The sequence below is a fragment of the Rhincodon typus genome, unplaced genomic scaffold (assembly GCF_021869965.1).
Source record: "Rhincodon typus isolate 14 unplaced genomic scaffold, sRhiTyp1.1 hic_rhity00002985, whole genome shotgun sequence".
NCBI lineage: Eukaryota > Metazoa > Chordata > Chondrichthyes > Orectolobiformes > Rhincodontidae > Rhincodon > Rhincodon typus.
This window is the reverse complement of record NW_025968623.1, coordinates 14,523-22,565: the sequence shown is the minus strand read 5'-3', so window position 1 is coordinate 22,565 and position 8,043 is coordinate 14,523. Positions and strand designations below refer to the sequence as shown.

General features: G+C 49.0%; 1 long non-coding RNA gene across 1 annotated transcript; it reads left to right on the top strand.

Annotated features, from left to right (window-relative positions):
• The first annotated feature begins 1,949 nt into the window (after positions 1 to 1,949).
• On the top strand, positions 1,950 to 7,525 carry LOC125481664. Its single transcript, XR_007261425.1, has 3 exons — positions 1,950 to 2,923; positions 3,507 to 3,546; positions 7,078 to 7,525. It is a non-coding gene; the product is annotated as an uncharacterized LOC125481664 (long non-coding RNA).
• Positions 7,526 to 8,043: the final 518 nt, after the last annotated feature.

Sequence of the window (8,043 nt, the reverse complement as noted above, 5' to 3'; positions counted from 1 at the left end):
TTTCGGGCCTAGACCCTTCATCAGAAAAGGGGGAGGGGAAGGGGGTTTTGAAATAAATAGGGAGAGAGTGGGAGGCGGATAGAAGAGGGATAGAGGAGAGGATAGGTGGAGAGGAAACAAATAGGTCGAAGAGGCGGGGATGGAGCCAGGAAAGGTGAGTGTAGGTAGGGAGTTAGGAAGGGGATAGGTCAGTCCAGGGAGGACGGACAGGTCAGGGCTGGATGAACACAGCAGGCCAAGCAGCATCATAGGAGCAGAGAGGCTGACGTTTCGGGCCTAGACCCTTCATCAGAAAAGGGGGAGGGGAAGGGGGTTTTGAAATAAATAGGGAGAGAGTGGGAGGCGGATAGAAGAGGGATAGAGGAGAGGATAGGTGGAGAGGAAACAAACAGGTCGAAGAGGCGGGGATGGAGCCAGGAAAGGTGAGTGTAGGTAGGGAGTTAGGAAGGGGATAGGTCAGTTCAGGGAGGACGGACAGGTCAAGGGGGCGGGATGAGGTTGGTCGGTAGGAGATGGAAGTGCGGCTTGAGGTGGGAGGAGGGGATAGGTGGGAGGAAGAACAGGTTAGGGAGGCAGGGACGAGCTGGACTGGTTTTGGGATGCGGTGGGGGGAGGGGAGATTTTGAAACTTGTGAAATCCACATTGATACCATTCGGCTGCAGGGTTCCCAAGCGGAATATGAGTTCAAGCCCACCGACTCCCACAGCTACCTAGAATACTCCTCCTCCCACCCACCTTCCTGCAAAAATGCTATCCCCTATTACCAATTCCTTCGCCTCCGCCGCATCTGCTCCCAGGATGAGGCATTCCACTCCCGTACATCTCAGCTGTCCTCGTTTTTCAAGGACCGTAACTTCCCCTCCTCGGTGGTCGAGAACGCCCTCAACCGTGTCTCCCACATCTCCCGCACCTCATCCCTCACACCCCGTCCACGCAATAAAAACCAAAAAAGAATCCCCCTCGTCCTCACGTACCACCCCACCAACCTCCGGATCCAACGCATCATCCTCCGACACTTTTGCCATCTGCAATCCGACCCCACCACCAAAGACATTTTTCCCTCCCCACCCTTATCTGCTTTCCGGAGGGACAACTCTCTCCGTGACTCCCTTGTCCGCTCCACACTCCCCTCCAGCTCCACCACACCCGGCACTTTTCCCTGCAACCGCAGGAAGTGCTACACCTGCCCCCATACCTCCTCCCTCACCCCCATCCCAGGCCCCAAGAAGACTTTCCACATCAAGCAGATGTTCACCTGCACATCTGCCAATGTGGTATACTGCATCCGCTGTACCCGGTGTGGCTTCCTCTACATCGGGGAAACCAAGCGGAGACTCGGGGACCGCTTTGCAGAACACCTACGCTCGGTTCGCAACAAACAACTGCACCTCCCAGTCGCGAACCATTTCAACTCCCCCTCCCATTCCTCAGACGACATGTCCATCCTGGGCCTCCTGCAGTGCCACAACGATGCCACCCGAAGGTTGCAGGAACAGCAACTCATATTCCGCTTGGGAACCCTGCAGCCCAATGGTATCAATGTGGATTTCACAAGTTTCAAAATCTCCCCTCCCCCCACCGCATCCCAAAACCAGTCCAGCTCGTCCCTGCCTCCCTAACCTTTTCTTCCTCCCACCTATCCCCTCCTCCCACCTCAAGCCGCACCTCCATCTCCTACCGACCAACCTCATCCCGCCCCCTTGACCTGTCCGTCCTCCCTGGACTGACCTATCCCCATCCTAACTCCCTACCTACACTCACCTTTCCTGGCTCCATCCCCGCCTCTTCGACCTGTTTGTTTCCTCTCCACCTATCCTCTCCTCTATCCCTCTTCTATCCGCCTCCCACTCTCTCCCTATTTATTTCAAAACCCCCTTCCCCTCCCCCTTTTCTGATGAAGGGTCTAGGCCCAAAACGTCAGCCTCTCTGCTCCTCTGATGCTGCTTGGCCTGCTGTGTTCATCCAGCCCTGCACCTTGTTGTCTCGGATTCTCCAGCATCTGCAGTTCCTACTATCTCTGACAAACAATCAACATAGTTTTGGTTTCCTGAGAGTGTGAGGATCTGGAATTGGTGTCAGGAAATTGCGAGCTTGAGCTGAGGGGACAGAGTGGTTGCAGATTGAGGGAAATCTCAGGGGTCATGGTCCCTTCAAACAGTCTGAAATTAAACCAGTCAGTTCACAGCCTAGGATTCAGCTTTGCCCACAGCACCATTACTAAGACCAGCTATCTCTACATCGTCACATCACCTGACTTTGAACCCCATCTGGGTTGTTCGGCTACTGAAACCTTCATTCAGCCCATTGTTACCTCCGCACTTGACTATCCAGCACACTCCTAGCTGGTCTCCCATGTTCTCCCTTCCGCAAACTTGGGATCATTCAAACCTCTACTGCCTGTGTCTGACCTTACAGGGATTGTCCTTGCTGTTCCACCTCATGCACTCACTGACATATGCTTGCTCCCGGTTGCACAGCCTGTTGATTTAAATATTATCATCTTGCTTTCAAATCCCTTCGGGGCCCAGGCTGGCTTTATCTCTGTAACCTGCTGTCACCCCTCAGTCTCCCCAAAGTCCTGCGTCATTTTGACGGGTCTGTTCCCAATTTTAATTACTTTGCCCCAAATTCTGGAGTTCCGTCCCACTCCCGCTTCTCTTCAAACCAAGACCCCCCCCCCCCCCCACTTTGACCGTCTGTTCTCTGGTGGTCCACCTTCAAAGCTTCTGATCTGTGATGTTCCTGGGAAGTGGGGGTGGGGACGTGATTGGGTTAATGGCATTATTGAAATACAAGTTGTTGTTTTGATTGTTGCTCCTTGCCTCCTTGTTGTGTAATGCTGACCAACTGATTTCTCATTTCTTTTCCCAGTGGAGTGTTCATTGTGATATATTTTGTCCTGATCTGTTGTGAAGGACCCAGGTGAGTTGTCCAGTCTGACTTGTTAACATCAGCTTCGTTCTCGTACACCGGAGGGGAGTGGAGGCTGGGGGTTGGGGAGCAGGGCTTTGGTAGTAGGGATGATGGTGGGTTTGTTCCTTATTAACTTGCTGTCGTCTTACCATTTCCATGACCCACCTCCCCAGCGTCTCTGTCTCTTGATCGAGGTCCAGATTTTCCCGTGGTTCTGCTGATGCCACCTGTTATTGGTGTAAGGACTAATCAGTGTGTGTGTGGACCTGGCAGTATCCCATCAGCACCACCCCCATTCTGCCCATTTTGGTGATAAAGCCCATTTCTGTTCCGTTTAGGAGGCACCTGACAGCACACATTCTGCTTTTGATTTCAGTGATCCATATGTGGGTCCCAGACCACATTCTGCTGAACACAATTCCGGGAAATCACATGATCCTATTTCATGGAGAAAATGTCTAAATGATTCCATCTCCTCCAGCTTCCTTACATTATTCTTAAATATTGATAAGATTTCCCAACGAGGTCTGACCTGCGCCAAGTTATTGTCAAATTGTACAAATTTTTGTTTAATCGTGTCAATATTTTTCAGGAGGAAATTTCCCTGGAATATGATCCTCTTGGCTATTTTTGTAAGTATCTTATTAAATTTACCTTTTAAATCAGCTACTCACTTCTCCATTCCAGGGTCCAGCTCATTCACAAATAATCTGAAATCTCTGACCTTATCTGGACAATTCTTCACAGAGGTGATCTGTCCAGATATTTATAGAGTCATAAAGTCAGAGATGTACAGTACGGAAACAGACTTTTCGGCCTAACTCATCCATGCTGACCAGGTAGTCCACATTAATCTAGTCCCGTTTGTCATTATTTGGCCCATATTCCTCTAATCCCTTCCTATTCATATACCCATCCAGATGCCTTTTAAATGTTGTAATTGTACCAGCCTCCACCAGCTCATCTGGAAGCTCATTCCATACATGCACCACCCTCTACATGAAAAAGGTGCCCTTCAGGTCCCTTTAAATTTTTCCTCTGTCACCTGAAAACTATGCCGATTAGTTTTGGACTCCCCTACCCCAAGGAAAGTACCTTGTCTATTTACCCTGTCTATACCCCTCATGATTCTATAAACCTCTATAAGGTCATTCCTCAGCCTCTGAAGCTCCAGGGTAAATAGCCCCAGCCTTATTCAGCTTCTCCCTATATCTCAAACCCTTCAACCCTCGCAACATCCTTGTAAATCTTTTCTGAACCCTATCAAGTTTCACAACATCTTTCCTATAGCAGGGAGACCAGAATTGAACACAGTATTCCAAAAGTGGCCTAACCAATGCCCTGTACGGCTCAACATGACTTCCGAAATCCTATACTCAATGCACCGACCAATAAAGGCAAGTGTATCAAATGCCTTCTTCACTACCCTGTCTTCCTGTGACTCTGCTTTCAAGGAACTATGAATCTGCACCCCAAGGTCTGTTTATTCAGTAACACACTCCCCAGGACCTTACCATTAAGTGTATAAATCCTGCCCTGTTTTGCCTTACCACAATGCAGCACCTCCATTAAACTCCATCTGCCACTCCTCGGCCTATGTGCCCATCTGATCAAGGTCCCATTGTACTCTGAGGTAACCTTCTTCGCTGTCAATTTTGGTGTCATCTGCAAACCTACATCCAAATCATTTGTAGAAATGACAAAAAACAGTGGATCTACTTGATCCCTGCTGTCCATACCTGACATATGCTTCCTTCTTTTTTGATGTTTGCTGTCAGTTCGTCTTTCATCATCCTGACCCTGCATCATGCCTTAATGTTTAATTCAATAGCTTCCTGTTTCCACCTTTGTGACATCTCCCAACTTCATTCCTGCCCCAGTTCAACATTCCTCCATTGTCACTGGGGTCAGAATCCTGGAGTTCCCTCCCTAAAAACATTGTGGGTGTCAGTACACCGTAGACTGTGGAATTCAAGAAGCTAGCTCACCACCACCTCTAGGGTTTGGCTAGTAAATGTTGTCCCAGCCAGCAATGCCCATGTCCCATTGGAAGAATTTGTTTGTAAATTGCTGAGATAGCCACTCCCGTCCCTCCCCAAAAACTGACCATCCACATTCCAACCTCTGTAAACATGGAACAGTGCAGCACAGGAACAGGCCCTTCAGCCCACCAGGCCTGTGCTAACCATGATGCTATTCCTAAACTAATCCCATCTGCCTGCTTATGATCCATATCCTGTATTCCCTGCCTGTTCATGTGTCAGTCTAAATGGCTCTTAAACATTGCTTCCACCTCCCCTGGCAGCACATTTCAGTCTTTACCACCATCTGCGTAAACAAAAACTTGCCTTGCACATCTTTAAATTTTCCCCCTCTTGCCTTAAACCTATGTCCCTTAATACTTGGCAATTCCACCCTGGAATAAAGACCCCAACTACCCCCCTATCTATGCTTCTTATAATTTTATATACGTCTGTCAGGTCCCTCAGCCTCTGACTCTCAAGTGAAAACAATCCAAGTTTGTCCAATCTCTCCTTATTCCTAATATACTCGAATCCAGGCAACATCCTGATAAATGTGAGGTCATCCAGTTAACTCTGCCACTCGTGTTGGAACATGCACCAAGTCCCATTCTCCATCAGCCCTGTGCTGTCTGACCTTCATTGGCTCCAGTCAAGCAACACCTCCGTTATTTTTTCATCTGTTTCCAAGTCCCTCCATGACCTCACTGCTCCCTATCTCTGTAACCTCCTTCAGTTCCACAACCCTCTGAGATTTCTGTACATCTCTAATGCTGGCCTCCTGAGTATCCCCAATTTTAATCATTCCATCATTGATGCTATGCCTACAGCTTCCCTGGCCCTGAGCTCTGCTACACACTCCCTAAACCCTACTCTCTCTCCCTTCCATCTCTTGCTCTCTCACTCTCTCACTCACTCACTCTCTCTCTCTTGCTCGCTCTCTCCCTCTCTTCCCCCCCTCCCCACCCCATAAAACCTCTGTCCTTGACCAGGATTTTACTCACCAGGTCTAACATCGCGTACTTCAGCTTGTGACAGTTTTCTTTATGTATTCATTCACAGGATGTGGGTGGGCCCAGCATTATTGCCCGTCCCTAGTTGCCCCTTGAGAAGGTGATGATGAGCTGCCTTCTTGAACCGCTGCAGCCCATGTGCTGTAGATAGACCCACATTACACTGAGGGAGGGAATTCCAGGAATTTGACCCAGAGACACTGAAGGAATGGTGATATATTCCCAGTCAGGATGGTTTGAATATGCTCATGTGAGGGGTGTTGTGATGTTTTATTGGTTCACATACACAGGAGCAGGCCATTCAGCCCTTGGAAACAAAAACAGAAGTTGCTGGAAAAGCTCAGCAGGTCTGGCAGCATCTGCGAAGACAAACTCCGAGTTAATGTTTCAGGTCCGGTGACCCTTTCTCAGAACTTCAGTCCTTGGACCCTGCTTTCACATTTAACACAATCCTGGCCTGAGCACTTCAGTGGTGTTTACCCACACAATCCCGATAACCATTTACCCCATTAATAATCAGAAATTCATCCCTACTTTAATTAATCTACCTAGTGACTAAACTTCTACAGCCCTCTGGGGTAGATTATTCCGAAGATTATCCACCCTCTGAGAAAATGAAATCGCATTTCCAACTAAGTGGCAACCCCCCTTAAATTTTTTGAAATGTGTCCCAGTTCTAGATTCCCCAGCTAGGAGAATCACTTTCTCCGCATCTAACCTGTCTGTCTCTTCGGCTGTTGTGCACGTGCTGGTTGTATTTGAAATTCAGCACAGTCAGCCCAGAATCGGCAGGTTGTTAGTTCAAGTCCCTGCTTTGGAGACCTGAGTACGTGGAATCGAAGGTGTCGCCCACTGGGATGATGATCTGCTGGTTTACATCACAGACACTTGTGAACACGATGGGCTTTAAACAACAGGCCAATAACTTCATGGGCACTTTCACTGATCCCAGGTTTTTATTGCCAGAATCATTGTTCTGGATGTACTTTCTGACACCACCACCATGGGCCATTACTCTGCTGTCCTCTGGAATATGAACGCAGTAACATTACCTTTCTGTCTCCTTCCCTGTGCTAGTGCCAGTGATCTCGATCTTACTGACATCCTCTTCCATTGTTTCTCCACCCAGACCTTAGCTATGTCATATCTGACTGGAACAATTGCAAGGTAAGCGCAGTTTTACTGAATGTACGACAGTGTGTGAACGCCTACGATTGTGTGTGGGTGCATTGGAGTGCATTTGACTGTGGGAGTGTGTGGAGTGAGTGTGCACGTGTGTGGGTGCGTATGACTGTGAGAGAGTGTGCGTGATTGTGTGTGTGTCTGTAAGTGTATGTGTATGTGTGATGCCTTCCAGAAGTGAATATCTTACAAAGTCTGGTGTAAGTGTTAAGGTGGATGGGTTCCACAAGTGCAAGATCCTCAGTGCAGAGCTGCAGCCTGATTCTCTGGTGCCCGTTGTCCCCGATCCCACCAAACAACCTTCGCCTCACACCCCAATCTTAACGGGATAAATGTGGAGGTGCTGGTGTTGGACTGGGGTAGACAAGGTCAGAAATCACACAACACCAGGTTATAGTCCAACAGGTTTATTTGAAAACACAAGCTTTCAGATGCTTCAAACGCTTGTGTTTTCAACTAAACCTGTTGGACTATAACCTGGTGTCGTGTGATTTCTGATCGCAACAGAATAGAGGCAGTGGGAGAGGGGTATCAGAAACGCAGGTCCTTCAGGCACTGGGGCCATTGGACACTAGGAAATACAGGCACTGGGGCCATTGGACACTGGGGAATACAGGCACTGGGGCCATTGGACACTGGGGAATACAGGCACTGAGGCCATTGGACACTGGGGAATACAGGCACTGGGGCCATTGGACTGGGGAGTACAGGCACTCGGGGTATAGGACACTGGGGAGTACAGGCACTGGGACAATTGGTCACTGGGGAGTACAGGCACTGGGGCTATTGGACACTGGGGAATACAGGCAGTAGGGGCCATTGGACACTGGGGAATACAGGCACTGGGGGTATTGGACACTGGGGAGTACAGGCACTGGGGCCATTGGACACTGGGGAATACAGGCACTGGGGC